The sequence below is a fragment of the Cyprinus carpio genome, chromosome A10, assembly GCF_018340385.1.
Source record: "Cyprinus carpio isolate SPL01 chromosome A10, ASM1834038v1, whole genome shotgun sequence".
NCBI lineage: Eukaryota > Metazoa > Chordata > Actinopteri > Cypriniformes > Cyprinidae > Cyprinus > Cyprinus carpio.
In genome coordinates, this window is record NC_056581.1 from 13,339,898 (window position 1) to 13,366,340 (window position 26,443).

The 26,443-nt window shown below is 38.9% G+C and overlaps 1 pseudogene; it reads left to right on the plus strand.

The window, feature by feature from the left end:
- LOC122134557 overlaps positions 1-26,443 on the plus strand; it is a 62,415-nt pseudogene that overhangs the window by 27,782 nt on the left and 8,190 nt on the right.

Sequence of the window (26,443 nt, forward strand, 5' to 3'; positions counted from 1 at the left end):
GGCAAAAATAATGCCAGGCTGAATGTTGGAAAAAAAATATACTTTGGGGCTGATAGGTCTAGTCTGAATGTTTTTGATAGTTTGTCCTTAAACTGGCTTCGGGGTTTGAGGCTGGCACTTGCCTCTCCCAGAATGTTGCTAGTTAATGTGTGGTGAGTGTTATTAAGGCTTGCTGTGTATTACCCAAAATCACTTCCTTTTCCGTTTGACTGAGACCTACAGGTAATGTGGTACCTATGGTAGGATCCTTCATCTTGATCACTACTCAAACCAGTTACAGTTAAGTACTTTCCTCGACACATATGTAACATAGTGTAAGCATGTTTGAATGACGTTTTGGTTCTTGGTGTGCTTCTTTATGGAACAAATTTCGAGAAAAATTTTTTTTTGTTTTATGTAATTTTCTCACTTATGGATCCTCTGCAGTGAAGGGTGCCACAAATGAATAGTCCGCACAGCTATACAATACATCATAAGAATCTATATGTAATCAACTATGACTGTTTTGCAATAAATTATCATTAATGATTTTTAACTTTAAAAAACTGTAGGTATCTGTCCAAAATACCAGTCCCATAGTTTCAAAAAGTCCATCTCCTGTAAGCCCCTCCAGCTTCAGAATACAAGACGCCCTTTTTCATGAGAGAAAGAAATATTATAGAGGACTCGTATTTTCGTCCGAAACAATGTTTGAGTCATCTTAAATATTTTTTTGTTTTTATTACGAAAGATTTTTCGCTTCACAAGGTTGTTCCATTGATACCTGATTTCAATTTTGAATATTTTTGTGTTATTGTGATGTTTTTCTTCAGGCTTCTCAATCTGATAGATAAATCTGTTCAGATGAAGAAACAAAAACACCAAAATTTCTCAAAATCTGTTCAGATGAAGAAACAAACTCATCTACATTTTGGATGGCCGAGGGTGAGTCAACGGTCCAGCAAACATAAATGTTTGGGTGAACTAGAAACCTGTTATTAACTGGGTTGAAAGGTTTCATATACTTTTAAGTAACTGTACAACCCATGATACCCAGTCAGCTCGCTAGATTTCCCTGACTGCCCAGAGCCATTTAAGAGGTCTACTGCTCAGAGCATAGAGTCTGTGATGTTGCTTTGAGCTTTTAGACTTAGCACTGCCTTTATTTGTAGGATGGCTTTTAGTCTTAATTAATGCCCATCTGATCTCTTCCAGAAAGAGCGCCAGTCTTATCACAGAGGATAATAACCCGTCACTGGTCCGTAATAATGCTGTTATCCGACTTAGTGTTTGAATTCTTGTAGATGATGAGACCGCAAGGTCTCTGTTCCATCCATTCACCATCTATTCGGTCTTCCGCTGCCCTCAAGAGCTTCCGTTGTGGTCCTTTTCATTCGCAGTCGGGGGAAAGGGGTCTTTTTCCTTCCGCACACCCCCCCTTTTCTGGCCAGTGCTGGTGTCTGTCCGCATGGCAGGCTTGGTGCTTGGTGGCTTTGGGGGGGGAAAGTGCATTTAGACTTTAGTTGTCATCAGTCTCCTTTGTTTCCTCTCCTTGTTCTGCTTGTAATATTTGATTGCTGAAGCCACTTTGCATACTGCCTCGTAATCACATATCCTGATAGGAAACACCACATGTGCCTATTGTTTCCACCATCGCTGTAAAAGCATGGTTAAACCCAAAGAGTAGGTGGAGTAACGGTACCACTAGGAGGGGGAACAGGGCCCCGCCCTGAGAATAATGACTAGTAGTTCTGTCCCCGTTTTCGCCCCCAAACCCTCCCCCCCCAATCCATACACAATTTTGAACAGCACAGACATTATGACACTATTACAGCCAGGCGGTGAAATGCTTTGAAAAAGGGGGAAATATGGACTGTTCGCTCTCCAAGGTCCCCTGAACCGAAACAGGCTCTAGACTGCTGTCGGCACCTTGACAGGCTCCCATCTGGGACAAGTGTTGATTTTCATAGATTTCTCCGTTCTTTGAGAAAGCATGTTTCCCTCGGGGTTCAGATCAGTCAGTGAGAGGCTTGGGGCCTCTTTGCTCTTGCTTTTTACATCTCTAATAAGGATTAGGCAACTGGCTGTAGAAGTCTTTGAAGAGGTTGTTTACATCTTTACTTTATTTTTCACAATCTGTGAGTCCTGTGTTGATGGGTTGGTGGCCATGAGCAAACGCGCTTGAGAACACGCATTTTTTTTCCAGATAACTGGGGTAGTTATACGTGAAGTAAATAATAATGACTAACCACCTTCTAGGTTCATCAAATCATCATCATCACTGCATCTTGTCCTCATCCGTGGCCTGTCCTGCTATCGCTCGCCATCGCGGCATGCTTTCGTGCGATACCTGGACACCATGTCCCTTGTATCGGTCTTTCGTAGCCTAAGCGCACAAGGGCCCTCGCTGTACACTTGTCGGGTATCCTAGTGGTTGTTGCTAAGGGCAAGCATCACTCTTAGTGGTGCTGGTATGTTTTCTTCATATTATTATTGCTCAGAATAATTTTGTGAGGCAACATTAATGATTCGGAAAAACTAAACGAAGATAATCATAAATAGAATCTTAATACTGAGTTTGTTGATTTTATGGTATTTATTTTTTGTCCTGTAGGTATCATTTGCTCTTGTCAACACGCTCGTCTGAGTAACAGTAAGCCTTGTTTTGGTAATTACGTGGTCTTTTGGGGAATGGTTGAATTTTGAAATGTCTAAGTTTTATTTTACTTTTTTAAAGACAAACAAAACTTTCTCCTATATGAGCCCTAGGTAAACACATGAAGTTATGCAGGCTTTCAGATAAAGGTGTCCTGACCTTGTAATGTTGTTCTTTCTTCCTCAGTCTGGATCCTTTTAAAGAATACTCTATTATTATGTTTCTGGTTTTTTTTTTTTTTTCCTTAAACTCGGGCACAGTTATGCTACAGTGCTTTCATCATGATTTGTTTAAAAGCCAGTTAGATCACTGCATCTATGTTATCAAACAACGTTGAATAAAGGAGGCCGCAAACAAATTAGAAATGAAAGCCACATAGAAATATGAACGTGCATGGGATTTATAGCACCCATCAGTTCACACTGGTGGTGCTGTGTTACAGTGCATCACGGACGCCAATGACAAATCCCTCAAAAAGCTTTAGTGGAAACGGTGGCCGACCCCTACAGTCAGTGTAAATATGAAATTGCAAATTTCATAACAATATAATAGGGCTTAGGGATCAAATTCCCTTCACAAGGTGATCTTCAGTCCCCTGACACTCATCAGAGCCTGATGCACGCACCTTATCACTATTTATTACACCTGCCATACTTATAGAAGTCAATTAAATATGATCTAAATTGGCATTTTGAAACTGTAAGGCTTGAACACAGCAAAAAGTCCAGTGTTTGAGTTGAATCAGAGTTGATTTGAAACACTTTTTTGTTGATCACAAGTTTTAGTATGCTCCACTATATAGGTTAAAATTAACAGTTTCAAAATGTTTTCAACAGTTTACACTATGACAGAGTTCCTTCTTTTGAACTCTAAAAAGTGTTAAAATAATACTGAAAAGGAATACAGAAGAAAAACAACGAGTTACATGTTTTAATGTGTTGGTAAGAATTAGTTTAACTCCGTACAGTCCCAAAAGATTTACAAACCACTGTTAAATGAACCGAAAACATTGCAGCACAAAATTCATTTTCTCAACAGCTTTATGTTTGAATTCTCCCTTGCCGTGCAATTTGATGTTGAATTAAAAACATTACAACCAAAGGATTACATACAAACTTTCCATCTGCAACACAGTATGAGTCTTGAGTTCAAATGGCTTATAACATTTAAATCTCCTGACATTGATTATATACACCTACCCCACTTCATAGTACAAAGTTTTTCTGGGTAAAGCAGTTTGTTTACCAATAGATAAATGTGAGTAAACATCTTTTGACAAAGATAGTCCAAAAAGCCATTAATTGTCATACTGAGAATTACAGCCCTCAAGAAGATCATGCATTATTTAAAAAGTGAGTAGTTAGTGCAAACAATGAAAATACTTCAGTGTATTAAAGTGGTAAAAATATTTGTGGGTCAAGTTACTTACAATAAATTAAGACAGCCCATTTTGTGAGATTCCATGTTTGGAGCCAAGGGGATTGGCAGTTTTCAAATCATCAATAGTACTGTATTTTATATTTGGATTTGTAATGTCTCTTTGTTGTAAACAAAAGTTTGGTTTTAAAATAACTTCCAATCGCTAAAATCTAACAAGGTGTGCAGGCTCTGATCACAGTCTTTTTCAGTACCTTTTCCTTAAGAAAAAAAAACCTGCATATATGTTTGAAACTGATGCCTTATAACCTTGTTGAAAACAAATCATTTTGAAATTATATCCAGGATAGTAAAGCTATGTTTAACCCTTTTAAATGTAAATTGTACTGTTTACCTGCTGCTGGGTTGCTGTTTCTGCCAAATAACAACATATGCGAGCATTCGCCTCATCAGCTCATAATGCTCAGACTTTTAAGATAAAAGTTACTGTCTGTTTTAAGCAGCTGGCTCTCAAGTCTCTGACCCTAGGGTGACGCTCCTTCATTTTCCTCTCAATCAAGGTTGTACAAACTGAAACACACTGTTGGTCTGCAGAATGTTTAAAAGTATCACCAAGTGTCACTATCATAAGACACAATAGAATACAAAATGTGCCTTGAAAGTTCATTAAATGCCCCAAGGGAGCATTTATGCCTTCTCGAGGTGGATGTATCTTGTACAGTAGAAGCTGTCAATCATTGCCTTTTCCTGATGTCCAACGCAAGGAGGTATGTATGCCTGAATGCAGTTGTTGCTAAGGTGCTCCTCCAACAGCGCATGAACTAGGGTTGGATGAACACTGAGCATTAGACAACACACATAATGTGCAGTCGGCGAGAAAACAACATTATAAAAGTGACTGTTCAAACGATTGACTCATTGGCTGCCTGAAAATATGGGAATGCCTATGAAGACCTGATTTCAGTCTCCTTTCGTCTTTAAGCAACCCACAGCGACATTATTCAAATGGCCACTGCTGCCGTTATAAAGAATGATCGATGTTTTTTCAACGGCATCACAAATGCACTAATGTTTGGAGACTTTCTGGTGGTGGTGCAAGAGAGTGTATCGGTAACAGAATAGAATGCCGTTTTCCTGTTTATAGGACCTGGAGATAATTGTGGTCAAGTGTTCATTTCAAGAGTTTTAAATTGGCTGAAATATAATTTTCAGTTTCTTTCTTCACAGCCTGTCCTCTGGCTCAAGGATACAGGGACCAGTCTGTTTTCTTGTCTAATTGGAGATGACAGGCGGCAAGCGGCTGATTTGTTGCCTTCCATAAATTTCATTGCTTCTCCTTCAAACATTTGCAATGCTAAATATCAAGAGAGATTTTCCCTGCGTTGCCCTTCATGTTTTTATAAATGCTACAAGATGGGAAGTGTGGGTGTCGAGACACTCTGTTCTTGTGTTTGCGTGTGTTTGTGTGTGTGTTAAATATTTTGTACAATAAATATTAACTTGAGCCATGTAACATCTCATTTGTTCAAGTACATATCTAGTTAAAAAGCAACTTTATGGAAATCTAGATTATTGATTTATTTTTATTTTATTTAATTTTATTCATACAGAACTAATCAATTTAGCTTGGCTACTTTTTCAACAAGTGTATATAAAGTAAAAAAAAAAAAAAAATAAAATTCAGACGGTACTGGGAAAAAGGGAAAGCAAGATTTGTGTTTATTATTTTTAACTTTTATGTACTTTTTTTATTATTTATTTATTTTTCTTTCATCTTATGAATAATGGCTTCAATTGTTCAGAAATACTGCTGTTTGTGGTGAGAAATCTCAAAGCAGCCAAGGCCTTGTTACGATCAGAAATGACCAAATGAGCCTAAAATCGTAAGGCACATTGTTATAGCCAGTGCCTAACTCTCTATCCCGGCATTTCTTTTCCGTAGGACATATTCTTACCATGGAATTCATTTATTATTGTGTGCTGTGTAATTATTGTAGTTCCAAGCATTCCCCACCTCAGGTGTAACAATCTGTGAGGTTTAATTATAAGTCTTAACAACCCTGCAGTGTCCGTTTTGTATTCAGAGGGCATGCCTGGGTAATCATCATTAATTGTCACGAGGTTGGTCACATTATTTGCCTGCAGCAATGGTACACATGCTCAAGGACGCATTTATCTTTGTTTTCAATAAACATAGTTTAAGCATAGAAACCGAGATGGATCTTGTATTGCACTGTGAGAAATGTGCTGACAGTACTTGAGGACATGAGAGAATTAGCATTTACTGACCTTTACACGCGTGACATCCTAAACCTCCCTTATGAGAGAGAAAAATTGCCGTTTCCCTGCCTCAGAAACGTAAAACGAGTGATACTTCCTTCCTTTTAATGTGTACTCTCTTTACGCTCCACTCGCCATTATAGAGGACTCTCTGTTTTAACTAGCTCCTCTGTCCCGGATGTGCCCGCAGGGATGGAGTGAGACAGAAACGGAGTGTGTGCTTGAATCACAGTAATCAGCTTCCTGTCCACAACCCAACAGCGGGGATTTGGAAGCCGCGCTCCACATCTGAAGCCCCATGCACTCCACCGTACTGTACTCTCCACCTTCTCTAGCGGTCTGCACCTGCATGTTTTTTTCCAGCACGTAAACATGTTGGAGTCACCCGTGTTGCGTGGAGACACCATCATCCATCTCTGACTAGTTGAAGTGGCTAGAAACTTGTTCTAGCCCTTCACTGCGCACGTCACCATGGGTTACAGCAGCAGGCCTCTGAGCTAGGAGGGGGTGAAAGGGGGACGTGGGCTCGATGGCGGGTTAAGAAACTGGCAAGAGGTTGGTCTACAGGCCGTTGCGTCATTGTGCTAATTCCACCCGCTCTTTAGACACTCGTGATTTGATTATGGGTAGAAATGCAATAAAAAAGGGTTGCAAAAAAGGGATTGCACAACAAACAGGCAGATCGCTTTGCCACTTTACTTTTGTGAGTGTGTGTGTGTGAGAGGCCATATAGCAATAGAAACACAATATTATCCATGATAAATGTTTTGTGGTGTGTGTGTGTGTGTATTGAGGTGTGTGTATATATAAATATTTATATTGTTTATAAATGTATAATTTAAAAAATATAATAAAAAACGTTTTTAAAAAATGAAACTAATTGTAACTATTTATTTTTAGAAATAAAGGATTTAAGAACTGTTATTGTTTATTTTCATTTTATCTTTTCATTTTCATTTCAAAGCAGTATTATTGCAGCATCGCATAGTCTGCAACAATAAGCACTAATGGCTGTTAACAGTGACTCTGAATTTGGTCACTTGTATGTGAAGTTACACCACAAAAAAAAATCATTTACAACAGTGAATCTACAATTAGAGATGGTTATTTTTGTCCCATATTTAAGGGGAGTAATTTCTTCTCCGTATTATAAGTTATTGGTCTGTGCCATTGGTATGGCCTGCTCCACACCATGGGTTTGTGCCACATTGCCTTGCCAGTCATGTGTGAGTTTTACAGGTCATGTCTTAGTACATTGGGCAATGTTGACATAGTTCTTTTCAACACTTCTTTAGACCCTGCGTTCTGTTTCTATGCAGTTACGCTCCATGGACTTGTTCTTGTAAGGCAGGTGACCATCCTGTCCTGAAACACAACATATGTAATCCGCCTGTGAGTGTTGTGAGGGATGCCCCTACTTGGACTGAAAAGTCACCAGATTTCAGTGTACAAATTGCTCTGCTTGATAATCTGGGACTTCACAGGTGTGTCAACTGAAAATCACCAGTTGCAACTAAGCAAAAGATAAAAATACAAGCCCCTTTTTGACATGTTTGTGGATTGTGTTACTTTATATTTGAGCTACATGAAAATGTTTGAGGTTCCAAAAAAGAGATATATATTGTGTTTTCCAAATCATTTCCGTATACCTTCAAGGGGTTTTAGTAGTTTGTTCTTTTTACTATTACTATTAGCTGTTATTTTAAAAAGTTTCACTTTTAGTAATTTTAAATAACTTAGAATTTTTTTATATTCATTTGACCAGCTTAAGTATCAGGAATATTTACATTTTATTTTATTTTATTTTTTCTTTCAATTAACAAAAAGGAATATTTTAACAACCTGACTACATTAATTACAGCCTCCAATACTTCTATTTTGTAATTGTTCACCTCTCTAAGGAACTTGCCCAAGCCATAGTTTGAATTATCAAGATGCAAGGCAGCAGCAGCTTCCCGATCCAGAATCTTCCTACATCCCTCTTATAGTCCTCACAGCCCTCAAGATGCCTTTGATGTTTTACACATCTCAGGAGCTTGGTTTATTTTTGGAGCCCCTTTGATCCAGAGCTTGAAAGAGCTCACCAGCTCTAAAAAGCCCTTCTATATTGAAGGAGCTGTACTTAAAAACCAGCTTTTTTTATACCTTGTGTGGGGTGGTTTTCAGCGAGACAGGTGCCAACCGCTGCACTGATGTGATGTGGTTCTTGCTCTGCTGTGTCACCTGTGTGTGTTCCACTCCTTGTGTTTGCCTGCTGACACACTGACTAATCACCTCCAGGTGCCAGAGAAACAGCCCTCAGGACCAAAGGAGGGAAGAGAAGAAACTGGAAATTTAGTTTTTGGGAAAGGAAGAGTAAAAGAATTGGGACAACCAGATGTGAAAAGTAGAGTTGTGTGGGTGAGAGAGAGAAACTGCTCACTGCGTCTCAGATGCTACTCCACAGTGCAGGTAATTGGCAAAAACCTTATTTGCAGTAGTCTGCGCGAATGACGGAGATGGCCTTGCAATCCAGGGACCTTCTGCGGCAGCACCGGCTCCCCCACTGGTGATATTAGCAATTTATCGGTTTATTCGGTCCCGCCAAGAATCCACTGCACACATTGCACAGTTCACTAAGCATGCGACTACAGGTTTATAGCCGGGCTTGGGTAGCAAAGCATCATAGTTACGGGAGTAAGTCCTCATTGTTTAATTTTTGAGCTCTGCATATTTCGGTTCTGATTGTTGAGGCATGTGCAAACTTTCTTGATGTCTTGAAGGTTACATCTGCTTGATTGATATGCAACTGGCTAAATTCACACAGAATGTGTCCTAGGATGACAACCGGAGTTTCACCAGTCTGTCTCCTCTCAAATGAAACAGGCAGCCAAGTTCCATCCAAACTTGCTAATAATGTAAGTCTTGTTTAAAAAATGGATACGAATAGGATACTAAAAATTGAAAATGTTGGGGATTAGGTAGTTACAAACTGTGTGACTTTTTGGAACTCTTTTTTTTCCCCCTCATTTTGTCCTTCACCTAAAACTTTAACGCAGGTGATTTGTCCTTTACTCTATGACTCACATAACACCACAATAACCATATTTGCCTGCCATTTTGTCATAACCTGAGAGCTAGTTGACCACATAGCCTGGACCATAGGACTGCTTTAGAGAAAGAGAAAAACCCACACGAGCACACATTTATGTCTATCACGGAAAAACTCCTAGTGGTCCACTGACAGATTTTTTTAATGGCTGAGCTGCTATCTTAGAGAGAAGGATTGGTATGTTTATTTATATTGTCAATGCTGCCGTCTAGTATTTATTTTGAATGTTTTTGTTCTGCATCACAATTATAATGCTTGTGCTTTATTAAAATGGGGTTTGTGGGTAGTTTTTATGATGAGGGTTACTATGGTGCAATTAAAGGAATGACTGGAGCTTGGCGGTTTGGGGCCTTAATAAATGGCAATTTTTTATACAGCGCATCAAGGTACATTCTTTCTTCCTTTCTTTCTCATAAAACCTCCCTCTCTTTCTTCATCTCTTTCCTCTTTCTCTCCTCCTTATTTTTTTTCCACTAGGCCCCCATCCTCAGATAGAACAGCTTACCATAGTATAGAAGGTTATGAAGCTCAGTATGAGAGCCTTAATCTAGAATGCCAATTGTCCTCCTGCAAAATAGGGATACACACACACACATCACCCACCCACACAGCACACCACACACACACACACCCACACAGCAACCCACACACACACACAAACACACCCAACACACACACAACACATTCCTGTGGCTTGTCTGCAGGTCCTACGTATGCGCACACATCTACAAGCATTCTCACAGTCCACCTGAGATACAGTGCTTCATAAGTTTATCATACCCCTTGGAAATCTGAGATGTTCCAGCAATTTAATTTATTTTATTTTTAACTGCCCCGAGAAAGCTGCCTAATGGATTTTTAAGTTGTATCCACGGACAAGACGTTTTAAAGAGTGTCAGTACTGCTCTATGATCTTATATTTTTTGGTTGGGCCCGCCTCTCGACTATCAGTGATTATGGATAGTCACGATTATAGCTAGTCACCCCTCTTTCACCTTGAATAAAAATAAAAAAGGGTAATTTTTAATCTGACAATTCAGACTTTTTTTTTATTCTTGCAATTTGAGAAACAGTAGTGGGAGATATAAACTCAGAATTTTGACATTCTTTGCATTCTGAGGTTTAAATCTCCCAATTCTGACTTATTTTCTTCTCTGAATTCTGAGTTTCAAACATCCTTCAATTCTGTAATTTTTTTTTCATAACAGAATAACCAATGAGTACAATTACAATTTTTTGTCGACTCCTCATACTGTTGTTCTTGCTGAGAACTGTGATGTTATAAACTTGTAATTGCAATTTATCATCTCTATCATAGTTTATATGTGGACGAACTTAGCTGTAGCACATCACAAACGGGTAATGTCAAACTTTTTGACTGGACAAACATTGTGAATGTTTCCAATTCAAATAGTTCGCGTCATCACAGCAGAACTAGAATGCATTTGTAAGCCCTCTCGTCTATATGTACAGTAAATTGTGTTATGAGCTGTGGCAGTAACACCCTTCTCCCTCTATCTCCATGTTGATTTGTGTTTCAGTTATATCATGCCTGGCACGTGTTTGGGTCTCTGGCATGATTTGACAGGTGTGTTTATCATGCCTGGATGGCATATGACCTGTGGCTCTGTGTGTAATCCGGCCCCTGATTGGGGCCAGTAGCAAGCTTTGGCTGCCTGGGTGATGAAAGAGTGTTTGGGTTAGAATCCTGTCCTCTGTGTGCTCTCCCTCTTTCTCTTCGCTTCTCGTCTTCATCTTAGTGAGTCCATCCTCATACATTTCCTCTGTTTTCTGTTCAACATTTCGACTATTCATGTTCATGTTTCCCCTCTTCAAAACGATAAATAGCTAGGTTGTGTTTGGGGTTGAGCGTCGTAGCTATTGGAGCACATTCACGTTGAGAGCGAGAATTCTCCTTTTAAGATTTTCCCCAGCACTGGACAATACATCCACAGACAAGAAGTCAGTATGGTAGCTGAATAGAGAGTTACTGTAAAGTTATTTACGCTGTTATGTGAGATCTGTAATACATACTATTACTGCTTCCTTCAGGTTGTTCGAACACTATCAACAAACAATGCTATTAGAAGAAAAACTTGAGCTTTGACCGGTCTAGCAGTATTAAAAATATTACCAACACATTGTAAAATATCTTTTCTGTTTTTTTTTAATTTAAATACTGTCAATAATTATTTTTATTGTTTACTTTATACTCCCTCATTATAAAATATTCAAACCTAATATCAAATAAATAACAAAATCAATTCTTTACCTTATTAAAAATATATATGATTAATATGTACAAGATAATATAATAGTATAAATATAACATAAACCACCAACATTCCATAGCTATTTCATATGTATAATAGTAATTTTGGCCTCCATTAATTAACAAATTTAAAACAGTATTAGTACATTATAGATTTACAAAAATCTCTGAAAACAAGTTTGGGTACTTAAATCTGCGCAATCAAAATGTATGCATCAGTCCTCCAAATCTAAAAAACAACACACATTGCAATATAATGTTTTGTAGTACATAATAGCTGACGTGTTTACTTTTTAAAATCCTTTGAACTTGGTGTGATATCTAGTCCAGGCAATGTCCTTTATCGTCAGGTTTTGACCATGTTTTAATAAATAGACCTTCGATTATAAACAGATAATTGTGTGTTAATTTAAATAACTAGAAACACTTGAACTACATTGTATTGAAGTATGTCTAGCTAGAGAAGGAATGTGATGTGAGAGTTGAACTCGTATGATGTCACTCAACTGTGATGTCACCCTTTTTTTATTCAGAGAATGTTAGACCTGACACCTTTTTTGGTTTGTTGGAAATAAGACTGGGAAGAGTATTTGTACCCGTCTTTAACACCTGACATACAGAAAAAATATGTGCACTTGTATTCATGCTCGTGGGCCTGTGGCAGTGCGAATGTTGTCAGTAATTACTGTGGCGACGTGGTTCTTATTCTGCACACTTGAACTCAGAACAGCCCCACTGCAGCATGTAATGAACAGGTGTGCGTACTATACATGACCCACCTCTGGAGACTCCGAAGACCACTTACAGAGAGTGATGAGAGAGAGAATATCTACAAACAGCGTGTGTTTTAAGCATTGTGCAGAAAATATGCATTTCCTTCACTGTTGTCGATTATACATGAATTGATAGCTTTTGAGAGGCTTTTTCGTTTTTTTAATGATAAGGGCACAAAAAAATGACAACATCACAGGTTTCCAGGTTTCCTTAAAAAAGAAAAAACTTCTCTGTAGACGTCCGTTGGTTTAATGTTGGAGTATTTCTGAAGGCATGAAATGTAAAGCTTTCCATTTTGATAAGCACTGACATTTCATACTTCTGGCAAAATCCGTCATTTCCAATAGCAATCCCTACAATCGGCGACTTTGTGTGAGGGTGAAACTTTGCCTAATGCAGATTTCAAAACTGATTCAAGTTGCTCACTCGGATTCAGCGCATTGACCAACAGAAAGCTGCTTGGTTTGAAAGTGACTTCTGTATGAGAAGTCACTACACTACACATCACTACACTATTTACAATAAACAATGGACCTTTTTTGACTGTAAAATTTTGAATGCTTAATAAATCAAGCTGGATTTTTTCATAAATATTTGCTTGCAGGCTCATTATGCAGCGTTCTCTGTTACTGAATGCTGCCGTCTCACAAACACACATTTTCTATTAGTGATGCCTCTCTCTGTCTATCCTTTCTCAGTGATTTCCTTCTGTCCCATGCTGATGCATTACTGTTACTGGCTGCATTCAGCGATCAGGAAGGACTATTCTTTATCGCTCGTAATCTGATGAACGTTGAACGCAGCACGACCCGCGGCAGAAACATTGTGTTTGTTTCCTGCTTTCTAGGGCTTCTAGTGCTTCTTTTTAACACAAAAGCAGTGCAGTGGCAGGGCAAACACTCATAAAGCCTCAAAAAGCAAGAGTGTTAGAGAGTGAGTTAATTAACCTTGGATGTTGTGGGGCAAACACTCTACTTGCGTTTTGAGAGAAAGCGTGTGATGTCGAGCATAAAGTAAAGTTTCTTAAAACAAGTAAGTACAATGAAGGTCGGCACAGACATAAGGCTGTTTCTAATGTTATGTGGACTTACTCAAACGCATTCCAATAGGCAAATATTTCTGAACCACTGAGCCAAATTAAATGAATAAATAGTAGTAGACTATGATGATTAATCAAAAAACACACAAAAAAATACATTTTCCAAGGTTTTTTGAATGATGCAAATGCTCAGAGATCCTAAGTCTATTTAGTCCTGTCCAGCAGATTTTTCATCGTACACATCGGGACTGATGAGTCAGCCATGTGGCGACATTGATTTGACGCTGCGGCTAAACTTGGCAGTTTAAGCAAACTATGGGACGTGCAGGTCGGCGGACGCAAGGACTTGTATTTCACAGGGCAACTTTGAGGATCGATTAAATGACCAGCAGATGCAGTCATCCAGGACATTCGGCTGGCTCTGTGTCTTACACATACCTGGATCACAGCATTGTCGTGGTGGGCTGCTGCTGTTCTAAGGGTCGCTCACGCCCCGCCTATGCCTGTGTCTGACATCAGGCGGCGAGCTTGAATCGTCCTCGCGCCCAGGAGACCCTCCCAATCGGTAAGTGCGTGAGCGCCACCTCCTGACGGCTCGCGGTGTTGACCAGTCTGGCGTTTGGCAGGAGGGTTGCCCAAGGGACCAAATGTGAGAGCCTGGGAACGGTTGCACACAGAAATGTGCCCATCTCTCCATGTGTGACATGCCAAGTGCAGGTTGATCAGTGGGCTGGGCAGCTGTGGAAGACGTGTAAGAATGGATTTGCATCATTGGCATAGAAAGAAACAGTCAGTCTTACCTGAAGATATTGCATGGAGGACGCACTATCAGGCATGCAACTCAGAGTTTAGTGAATACAAACACACAGAGAAAGACGGTAAAATTAGGTTATGTATCACTAACCATGAATTGTGCTGGCTATCATGGGCGCCGTAGGTGTCCGTACATGGCAGTTAGTGATCCAGACACGATATACCCGCAAATAATAGAGCGCTTATCGTGCAGTTATCTTTCAGAAATGGGGTTAGTATAATCTTTGTGGTGCTTAACAATTTTGTCATTAAAAAAGTTGTTTTTGGAGAGGATTGATGACGTCTGTCCAAAACTGTGACGTTTAATTAGTTTTGACTGTCACGACATAGAGCTACTGTAGTAACTCTTGTAATACGATGTCAGCTTGTAGTGACCCAGTAGATTTCTTTTTCTTGATTAATTGATCGTGATCTTGCATTTGAATGACAACTGATATTTATTCCTTAAAATCCCCACGGTTGATCTTTTGGTCTCCTGTGTAACTAAATGTAACTATATTTGTAGCATGGCTGCCATCCAATAATCGCACTACACCTCTTTTAGCTCTAAGCCATTTACCTTTACAGTTTAAGTCATTTAGCTGACACTTCTTATGCCCCAGCCCCTTACAAATGAGGACCTATGGAATTTAGGCCAGAACTAAATTTCACACACAAGAGCAAATGATATATATCTATCTCAGTGTTACTTTTGAATATAGAACTAAAGTTCTGCATTCAGCCTCTGTTGATTTTAATCTGCAAAATTAAACCAATGAATGCCACTTTGGCACTCTTTAATGTGGTGTGCTAGATTACTTCTGGTGGAGTGCATATCACTCGTCAATCGCTTGCCTCTTACAGCGAAACATGGAATATCATTTGAAAGTAATGTTGAAAGGTACAGTACAACTTATTGAAATGTATCATGTCCGCAAACAATGTCACGTCCTGTAACAGTACTTTTTACCCTGCAGGAAAGAAAATACCATGTCTGTAAACTACAAAACATCACTATGTCTTAACCGAATGTGCTTTGTTTTTAAATGTCATTTTTCAATAAATCTGTCATGAAAACAAGTTTTTAATCAAGTTTTAAATGTTTCAACAACGGATTAGTGGTAGAAAATAGTTAGATAATTGAAAAAGTTTGATATAAATATAGTCCCTTTATTTTAGTTTTGGCTTTTGATTTAACCTGAAAACTGTTCATTTTTGTTTCTGTGTAGTTGTAAAAAATGTATTCAGTCCGTCCTCATCCATATGGGTATGTTTGCCGTCTAGCATCATTTTAAAAACCCTTAATCCTGTCTGAAGTCTGTCTGCGCAACACCCTGTAGTTCTTTGTTCTATTTGCCAGTTGAGTCAAAAAGTGGCCCTTGAAGCCACCCCACAGCAACCCATGCCTTCATGGACTTGTTAATTGCACCTCCTCCCATCTCTGATTTTTGCTATAAAGAAAAAAACGATTTGTCCTATGTCGCAGTGCAGACCCTCAAACACCCACGAAAAAAACCTGATGTACAATATAGAGTTTGGACCAAAACCAAATAAAGTCAGTGTTATGTCATATCAGTGCGCTGTACCCCTCATACTTGTTTCTCCCCCGGCCAGCCTCGTTTCTTCCTTCCCTCCTCCTCTGCAATTATGGATCTGAAAGCTCGTCTTCTTCGGTGGCGTGAAGTGTTTAATCTGCTACGCAGTCGTGATTCAGCCGGATGCGGCACAATGGGTGCAAATTAACCCCCAGGCAACAAGAACATAATTATCCCACTCTGCCTTGACACTAGTCAGCTGCTCGGGCCTTTGAAGCGCCTAGATTATTAGGGGGGCAGGCCCTGTCAATGGCGGCTGTCCCATCCACAGCTAATGCTTGCTAATGGCTAACCTCGACCGTACACTGGTGTCCTCCAACCTCGACCTAGTGTGCACAGGGTTGTGTATGATATGAGTTTTACTACAAACAGGTATCACACAGATTTCCGCATGGCCACACGGACATGATAGTTTTAATATAGTGTTTGTGTGTGTATGTATGTAATATATATATATATATATATATATATATAAAGAAGAAATAAGAGAAGGAAAGAAAGAGAAGGAGGGCGAGGGAGGAAAAAGGGAGGAAGGGAAAGGTTATATAATACTTAATATATATAATGCTTATTTTAAAATTGTTTTGGTGTTCTTTGTTTAGTTTACAGAATGTTTGCCTCTTAAACTATGTTTTTGTTGTTGGTTATTTTTATTTCTAATATAGTACTATGCCTATAAATAAATATTTTTAAATATTTTATTTGTATTTAATGTATGAATTATAAAAATAATCCGAAATAAAAGTCACGTTTTTGTTTTTCTTAAACATTTGTTTTCGGTTGGCAGTTTTACTGCGCTCTAAGCAAAATATTTTTAGTTTTTATGTTTTATTTTGCATTTTGTTATTTTTTTTTTATTGTTTAAGTTTAAGTTTAAGTTTTTGCTTTTGTTTCCTCTTTGTTAAATGTTATTTAATATTAATATATATATATATTATAATGCTTATTTTTTAAAGTTGTTTTTTGGTGTTCTTTGTTTAGATTTTATTACTCTCTTTTACAAATGTTGACTGGAAGGCCATTGTTAAATAATGCTCTGAGCCTATGACTCCTTTCCCATATGTCTTTTTCCCTCATTGTCATTCGTGACGCGTTCCTGCAGGAAGTGTAGTCCTCAAGACAGCCGTCCAGGTTGTTTGATTATTTAAAGCTGTCCTACTTCCACTGTAAAGAGGTCCTATCAGCATAGGCAGTCCTTGTTTACACACAAACTCTTCTTGTCGCATTTGCTCCCTCTCCTCTCCGATGATTTAGCAATGTTCAAAGTTTATGCATTCGGCATGCATCATGTAAATCACCCTTCCTCTGGGCATTTTTTTTTTTATCTCTGACGTTCTCAGTCCTGCGAGACTGAAATTTTACCTATCTCTTTTCCGCAGGGAGTGCGTTTTCTAGCTGGCTCTGTCACCGCGTTCAGTCATGCCTATCGCTCTCTCTCTCATCACGCTGTCCCAGCCTTCCCAAACAATAGATATCACACATTCGTCTCTCTATAAATTCTCTTCCACATTCCCAAAAGCCGTGTGGGACAACCTATTCAGGATTCCAAAAAAAAAAAAAAAAAAGGGGCCTTTGGGAGGATGTTAAATTTAACGCCTAACCCAGAGGAATCGATTAATGACCTTTGTGGCGCCACTGTGGATCAAGAGAGGCTCTGTCCCTGGTGGGATTGGGGCCATGGCAGTGAAGCTGCAATACTCGCAAGGTGCATTATAAAAAAAATAGCAAATGCCTTCCTGCGAGTGGCCAAGAGGGCAAGAGATGTAAGAACCAAAGCAGCTGCAACGCACCAAAGATGGTAATGGCCGCAGTAATCTTTCTAATATCTCAAGTGCACGCAATTGAAAAAACACAATGAGAAAAACTAGTCCGTAAAAAGGAGTGGTCCTCACGGGTGCTGCTCTTACTTAAGGATTCTCAGCAGGGCCACAGCGCAAGTACAAACGAACTCAGATAAGCCCTTTAGACTAGCGAAGATAGAGGTCACTATGATCTGTAAGGTTTACAACATCAGTATTTGTGCTTTTCCTACTTTAGTAATACTTGTTTTAATTTACGCCTCAGGCTGGAGCCCCCACTAGGAAAACTGGAGCTCAATATAAGAATATATATGGTGAGGGATTTACCAGTAAAGTTTCTGAGATAGGCAGTCCCCTCGGTTACCATACTGACAATAAAAATCTCCACATCTTATTAATCCTGATTGTTATTTCATAAAAAACTGGTCTTCATAAAGAGATAGTGTCCCCTAAAAATGAAAATGGCTGTCATTGATGTTACTGACCCTCCATGTTTTTGAAAAACGTCCCTCTGTCTATTTTTGACCATAAACTCAAAAGTTTGAATGAATTTTTCATGGTGGAACAAAAAAACAGTTTGAAAACCTTCTGCAAAATAATTTTCATGGGGTTTCTGTAGATGAACATAAAATTCCAGGTTTGGTAACGCCACTGAGGGATGAGGAAATGATTAGATTTTTGGATAGAACCTAGTCTTTTAACTGAAAGTAAATGTTTTCATTTTGAGTGATTAAGTAATTGAGCCTTATGTAAGAACCAGGATTATTATAGTAAACACTAAAATCTGAGACATAAAAAACTTGAAAATGAAATAGGAGCTGAAATAAAAGAATATATAAAAAAACTCATTTTCATTAGTGTAACTAAGATCAAAGTAAAACTTAACTATCTAGCGATCTATCTATCTATGCTAACTATCTATCTATCTATCTATCTATCTCGCTCTCTCTTCTCTCTATCTCTCTCTCTCTCTCGCTGTATATATATTATAGTATATATATATATAATATATATATCGATATATATATAAATATATATAGTAAAGATTCCCACACACGTTTGTTTGTGTGAATTGTGGGGGACATTCCATAGGCATAAGGGTTTTTATACTTTACAAACTGTATGTGCTATTGCCCTACACCAACCCTACCCTTACAGGAAACTTTGTGCATTTTTTAATTTCTCAAAAAAAAAAAAAAAAAAAAACTCCTTCTGCTATGGTTTATAAGCGTTTTGAAAAATGGGGACATGGGGTTATGTCCCTCATAACATCACCCCTCTCCTTGTAATACCTGTTGTCAGACCACTGTCAGTATACACAAAGCTGTGTCCTTGATATGTCCAAACACACACACACACATCACACACACATATGGGCAGTATTTCTCATTTGCATGATAGTGTAACTTGAATTTTAAAAGTAAATTTAAGTAACAATGACGTTATATATATACTGTACACATGTTTTGTGTACGGTATATATGTGTGTGTGGGTGTATATATATATATATTATATATATATATATAGATATATATATCTCATTTAGAAAATTATTTAAAAAAAGCACAACATAATATGTAAAACTAAGACTAATTCAAAATATTCTAAAAAAAATATAATAGTATCTCAGTGATCTAAAAAATCACTGAGTAAATTTAGATATGTCCTAAGTGAAATGTCAGAGGTAGTGTTTTCTCAGTAATGGTCACAGAATCCCGTTCCTTGCTCAGTCTAACGGCAGGAGACTGCAGTGTTTCCAGAGACTACACGACGCAGAACTTCAAATGCCAAACCCTGGAGGAGCCTGTGCCAGTTGCCGCCTTCGCCTCTTTTGGCTCAGGCCTTTGTGAGAGGATTGCTAGGCTAGCAAGTGCATAATTAAACTTGCTCAGTGGTCTATTGGAACAGGTTTCCTCACAGGTTTTCTGAGTGTACGGTGATAAAGTAAACTCCAGGAGTCATCAGGATGCAATACACTTACGTAACTGCCCATTACATTTTTTTTTTCTTGTCAAAGATTCTTAAATACTGCATCTGAAAATGTTCAGTTGTAAGTTTGGAATATTGAAAGTTAATAATGTAAATATTGAGATTTGATTGCTAAATGGTTGCATGCTGCAGTCTCATTATATGATATTCTGGTCCCTAGAAATGGCTTGGATCCCTCCAATGTAAATTTGACTGGGTTGAGTTATATGATGAATCTGAGTGACCTAATTTTGAGTGATTGTAATAGTGAGGCTTGCCTCATGCACTCGAGGGAACCTTGGTGCTGTTAGCTCTGGTGAACATCATTCACTGTCAGAAGAAAGCAGAGTGTGCTCAACAGCCTGGCCAACTGTGAAGTGAGGCTGTCCCTGCCAGTGCTGCGGGCAGTTTATGCCTCTCTTCCACAGACCGCAGTGCTAATTGCAGCGGTTGTGTTGGTGCTGGGTGTGAGCCGGGACAGTCCTGCCTCAAGAAAGCAGATGGCAGCAATATTGTTGGTAAGAACCACAAATCTCTCAAAAGCTTTCATAAGCAAGGCGAGAGTTAGAAGCTATGCTGAAATTAAGAGCTTCATGCATACGCCATCAATATATCAGAAACGTTCAGAAGTTTTTCAAAACAGTAGTACCATGCGTGCATTTTCCTGTTTTATTTCTTTATTTAACAGAACAATGCGCTTGGTTTGTCTATTCATATGATGAAATGCTTGTAACAGTGGTAAAAGTGAAAGAATGATGCAATCATGGAAGTTACATGGCCGATGAATGTCTTCTTACTAACCCCAAAAATATTGAACGTTAGTTTATATCCAAAGACATTTTTCTTCGTTGCCCACTATTTGATAAGTGCTTCAATTGGGTGACTTTTTTCAAGGTTATAGATCCTGGTCTTCTTCACAGTAGAGCAGTGTGTCCTTTATGTGAGATTATAAGGCTTTGTGTTAAGAATTAGTGGAGGACTGGTTGTGGGGCGGCCTATGTTTCTCCCGGATCTGGCTCCCTCTCGTCAGATTGCTCTGTGTTTGCGTCATATCCAGTGTCACGGTTAAACATTCTTGCACTAGCTCAAGACCCACATATCTTCTACAGCCAATTTCTCCAGTTGTACACAGTGGGCACTCTGTTCTTCAGTCTTGATCTGTACCTGCTCTCCTTTCTTGGCTGCCATGTCATATGTTTAGCATGGCAATCACATTCTCAAAATGGACTTGGACATCATGGTGGATTGTAGAATAGATGGTTGCCAGCCAACATTGATATGTTAGGCTTTGTAGCATAAGTTTATTTTCAGTCCCTCACAGTTGCCCCTTCTATATTTGTATTCGTCAGTGTGGTAATCACAGTGTCTAATTAAAGATTGGTGTCGGTAGTTTTTAATACAGTAATTTTTAAATCTTCCGATACACCAGGAGAAATGAGTACATTGAAATAGGAGGAGAATTAATTCTACCCGTGGCAGCTCACTACTTTAAGGTTTTGGCCTAATTTTGGCTAATGGATTCTGTATGGCGGCGATCGATGCTCGTGAACTGGCCCTGCTTTTTGCATGAATGCATGGGCAAGTATGCGATTAGTTCACTTTTAAGCGTTTCGTTCTTTGAATAATTTGTTCTCTACCACATAAAATACAAATGTTCCCCAAAAAGCATCCCTTCAAACCCCCCAACATGAAGAAAAATCAATCAACTGTTTAAGCACCAACCCAGAGATGTTCATCTGTCGCTGGCGTGTGGTTTACTACATTCATTGCGTTATCTGTTGAGTAATTTAGCACTTAAGAACAGCTCGGAGAAATAAAAAAAAAACTCGGTGCAAATCACACTATCCCCCTTTAATTATTGGGCTTGTGGCGTGTTTCATTTCGAGATGAATTAGCTGGCTTCCAAACACAACTGTATGTCTGGATAGTAATTGATTATTTGGAGTGGGTGGGAGTAGAGGAAGGGGGCCCTGTGGAAAAATAATTTGTTGCTAACTGCTTTAGTGCTGCACGGAGTGTAATCTCTGACATTCAGTTAGCATGTCATAATATTAGCATACAGCTAAAGCGGTTGTTATTCTCTGGGGGCTGAACATCAGCCTTTCCCTGTTAGCACATCGTTGACTGTACATCTTGGGATAAATATGAGACATCTAAAACATATTGTAATATATATTATGTTTTGCCTTTTGGTGTTTAAAAACTAGATAAAATATGTTTGTCCTAGTATTTGGTTAAAGAAATTTGTTTTCAATAAATATTTTTTTTTCCTGCATGAAAATGTCAAATATTTCAATTTGTCCATTGTTGTACAAAGTTGCCTTAAGTTAGGGGTGTCAAAACTCAATTCCTGGAGGGCCGGAGCCCTAGAGAGTTTTGATCATTTATTTTTTAACATTTAAAAAAAAAAAAAAAAAATTCAAGAGAAACTTATGTAATGATTAATGTCTCGGAGCATCTGCTGAACGACTTTCGAACATCAGGCAGGGAATGCATTGGCGCTGTATTGCAGATGAGCAAATGTTCTAAAAATTAAATTTCTAGATAAAATCGACACATCGGTCAGAGATGTGACCTGGTGTGTAGCGCATCTGGCTCAGATTGTTTCCCGATCCCATCCGCCATATCTGCCATGATTAACTTCAACAGATAAAGTCTGTTCCCACTGTAATAAAACATGAGCGAAGTGTTGAGGAGATTGTGAGCTACTGTGCTGGAGGCTGTACCGTGCTCTGTCTGATCTCTTTGTTACAGCTCCTGCATTCTGCTGTTGTTTAAAAATAGTGTTTGACACCACTGTCAGTGTTCAAGGGTCAGAAAGAAACTCTAGTATTATCCTTCGTCTTTTTGTGTTTGTGCAAGTCTGTTTTATCCCATAAGTGTCATGTGTAGGAAGTAAACAAGTCTATTCTTGTTATACTGCATCCTTGTGTGAAGTGTACTGATTATGTACAAAAATCTTAGTGTGTGTAGTTATCAGCATTTCACAAAGACTTTATGCTGGGCTGGCTAACGTTGTAAATTTTCCACATGCAAAAAACGTGTTTATTGTGCTTATCTTTTAGAAAACCATTTGCTTGAAAGCTTAGCTACGTTTTTTGGTTGTTCATTAAAACTACCCATGATCTCTCTGGGTTTTAAAGGCAATTATTGATGAGTAAACATCTCGTAATTAATCATCTATTCGCTAAAGGGCTCTGTGAGTGAAGAACCGTGACAGATCAATAGGATTGTCATTCCTGCTGTCCTTCTGTTTGCACTATATGGATTGTTAATAGTTTAATGGAATGATACCACGGAAACACCTGCGAACAAATCCTATCTCACAGATAGAAACCTAGTTACCATCAGAAGTGTCCAGTGAACATGTGAACTAAAGTTAACTAGCAAGATTCTGCTTCTCCATAACAGTTGTTGTCCTGAAGGAGAAAAAATGACCATAGAAGTTAGTTAATGCTAATGCTGACAAACCCTGCGGCACTGAGAATACAACATAATTAATGCATTAGGACACGTCTGAGCACAGTGATGCATGAAATCAAATTTGCATTGCTTGAAGCATTCACATACTTGCATAGAAAACTTCTTTAGGCTAGTATGTAGTGCATAAAAGCAGTAGTGGATCTCACAATGTGATCCTGATGGTTTGAATGAAATTGAAGAATGCTGCTTTTACTCGATAATGGTAAAGTCATGTTTAAGGTCCTCACGTGGATATTAGAAATAATCAGGGTGAGTGGCACAGGGAGATTACATGTGCTAAGGTTATCGACGGCCCAATTACAAAAGGTTCTAAAGTGCAAGAGCGTTCCCAATCTGACTGTATTGGATGAAGTGTGAAAATCAATAGTTCTGCCAGCACATTCTTAAGGAAGTTCTGCACCTCACCTTCTCACCGAAATGTAGTTTACAGGCATTTTAGCCTTTGTTTTCCAAATCACCTGCTTGTTTACTTGGAGGTTTGGGATTTGCATGGCCATGAGCTGGCCAATTTCATGCCTGTTGAACTCCAAGACTGATGCCATTGATTATTGCTTGCTGCAGAGCATGGAACAATCTCTGATTGGTTTGTCCATTCCTTTCCTCTCCAGTGTGTTGTTTGAGAGGTAGAGGGTACGTGAGTGTGTGAGGTCATTATGTTCTTTCTACCCCAGCATTAAATGACCCTTTCAAATCGCAATCATTGTTTGTCAGGCTGAGAGTGCTGCTCTCCACGGACACAACCTCAAAAACTGCTACTTTAAGAATTCTCTCTGTAAATTGCTATTATTATTATTTTATTTTTTTTGCTTTTCTTCCCACATTCACTGCACTCACAAGACCTTTCCCCAATTGCCTTTTCTGTTCAAATTCATTTATTCTCTAATTGCAATTTTGTGTCGCTGATGCTGTTTTTCCTGTTTATTACTAAAAGGCTGTTTTTAAGATGTCTATAAAATGCTCTATAAATAAACATGAACTATTGCCATCCATCCGTCCATTCATTTTAGTTCTTGTCTTTGAGTCAATATTGTATTCATCAATTAAGGCAATTTTACTCTGACTTAAATTACATTAAACACCTCAAAACTTACCTTTTTTTCCCTTATATTTTGGCAACAATATATTTTATAGAAATTTAGTTTAACCATGATCTCACTGTGATGTTTATTTTTAATTTTTCATTGCGGTTGATTGAAAATATATCGTTCGTCAATGAACATTTTTCCTCAGTAATTTCATTTGTGACTAACACTGGCTCTGTCTTTCTTTTCTCAGCTGGTGGGTGGAGAGTTTGACCTGGAGATGAACTTTATCATCCAGACGCGGAAAGCATTGCCTGCATGGTGGAGCTGCTGGAGCACTGTGATGTCACCTGCCAGGCGGAGATCTGGAGCATGTTCACAGCTATCCTGCGGAAGAGCGTTCGCAACCTACAGACCAGCACCGAGGTGCGGGCTCATCCAGCAGGTGCTGCAAAAGATGAGCTCCGTCGATGACATGATTGCAGGTGAGCTCTAAAGTAAAGCGTAGCGAGGTTTCAAGTGCGGGTTCCCAACATGGTGTGAAAAGTCAAATAAAAATAAATTGTAAATTCAAATAAACTGTAATCTTTGTTGTATCACATTCCCGTCCATATGTTCCAATCCTCTATGATTTGGCTCCGTTACATTTCGCAAAAATAGGTTTCACTGTCTCACTAAACCCCTCATTGTGCATTCTGTGTCCAATATTTCTGTGTAATTACAATCAGTGGACCATGGCTGTCGTTTATTGCAGGGGTAATGTGTAAAATTGGCTCTGTGAGCACATTTGGGAGAAAGCTTCTCTCTTACCGTTCTTTAGACAGATCCGCATGTTAGGAAATGCCGCTGCTAATCAGACTATTAGTTCTCGTACGCTTCCAGCTTCTGTCCATTTTTGACCAAATTTTGTGGCCTTTGAGTGAAAGGCGTATAACGGGGTTATTTGGAAAATCAAATTACAATGATATTATGCCACGGCAAACATCACTGCTGAGGGGTTGTTATTTTTCGTCGAAATTAGATTATTTCATGTCTTGCACAGCACTTAAAAGAGCTTCTAAATTCATAACGCAGATGTTTCACAAATTTCACCAGCAGACGGTTTTGACACCAAGCCATTACAGCCAATATGTGAATGAATAGACTTGTGTTTCTGATGATTAAAGGAGCCTCAGGAGAACATGCGGTAGATAATGTTCCAGCAGAAAGATAACGATTGGCTTCTTGCCCCAAGTTGACATCATCCTCATGAGTCGGCAATTCTGTGCACCGATAATGCTGAGTCATTTTGTTTTCTTCTTTCTGTCTTCCTCAGATCTCTTAGTGGACATGCTGGGGGTTTTGGCCAGCTATAGTATCACAGTCAAGGAACTGAAGTTGTTGTTCAGCATGCTGAGGGGCGACGGAGGCATGTGGGTGAGTTTTTTCTTGCACCACAGACTCCTGCCCCTTTTCCACTGACTGCATGCTGTTGCCGGGAGGGAAAATTTGGCTTCAAGGAGCTGCTAACGTTAAGAGGATGGGACTACTTTGAATGTTGAATACTTTGAAATATGTTTTGAAGCTCATATCTGCAGATCTTTATCTAGAGCCTCCAACAAGCCGAGCCAATGATCTCCTGTCCATCAGCCCTCCCCACAGACACCTCAGTTTGTGGTTTGCCGTGCATCGATTTCAACTGTGCTGCCGTGGTTGAGGCTGATGGACAGGTTATTGATTGGCTCAAGTAGTGGTTGGTTGGTTTGTTAGGTTGTTGATAATGGTTGCTATTAATAATAATTTATTTTTGACATTTTTGACTCATGAAAATATATATCTTTACCTCTGTTCTCAAAGTCTTCTCTCATTATAACCCATTTCCTTTCATCCCGCTCTCTCACTAATTACAATTTCCTCTCTTAATTGTTTCCTTCCTTCATGTGTCCTGTGCCTATAGCCAAGACACGCCATTAAGCTCCTATCAGTGCTGAATCAGATCCCTCAGCGGCACGGCCCTGACACGTTCTTTAACTTCCCAGGACGCAGTGCGGCGGTGAGAACCTCCCACACTTTTTTACAATAAAGCTTTCATATAATCATTCCAGACTTTATATTGGTGTGAGCATGAGAATAGTGTTCAGAAATATAGAATACCCCACCAACAACAATAATAATAATCACTTATCATATGCCATTTATATCTTAAAGAGACTATTCTACATTTTTTCTACACTTTGCCAGGTTATTATGAATTTGTTTGTTTGTGAGATTTTTTGCGAGAAGAAATTGTTCTGCAAAGGCCTTTTCTTTTCAGTTGATTTCATTCAAAAGTGACA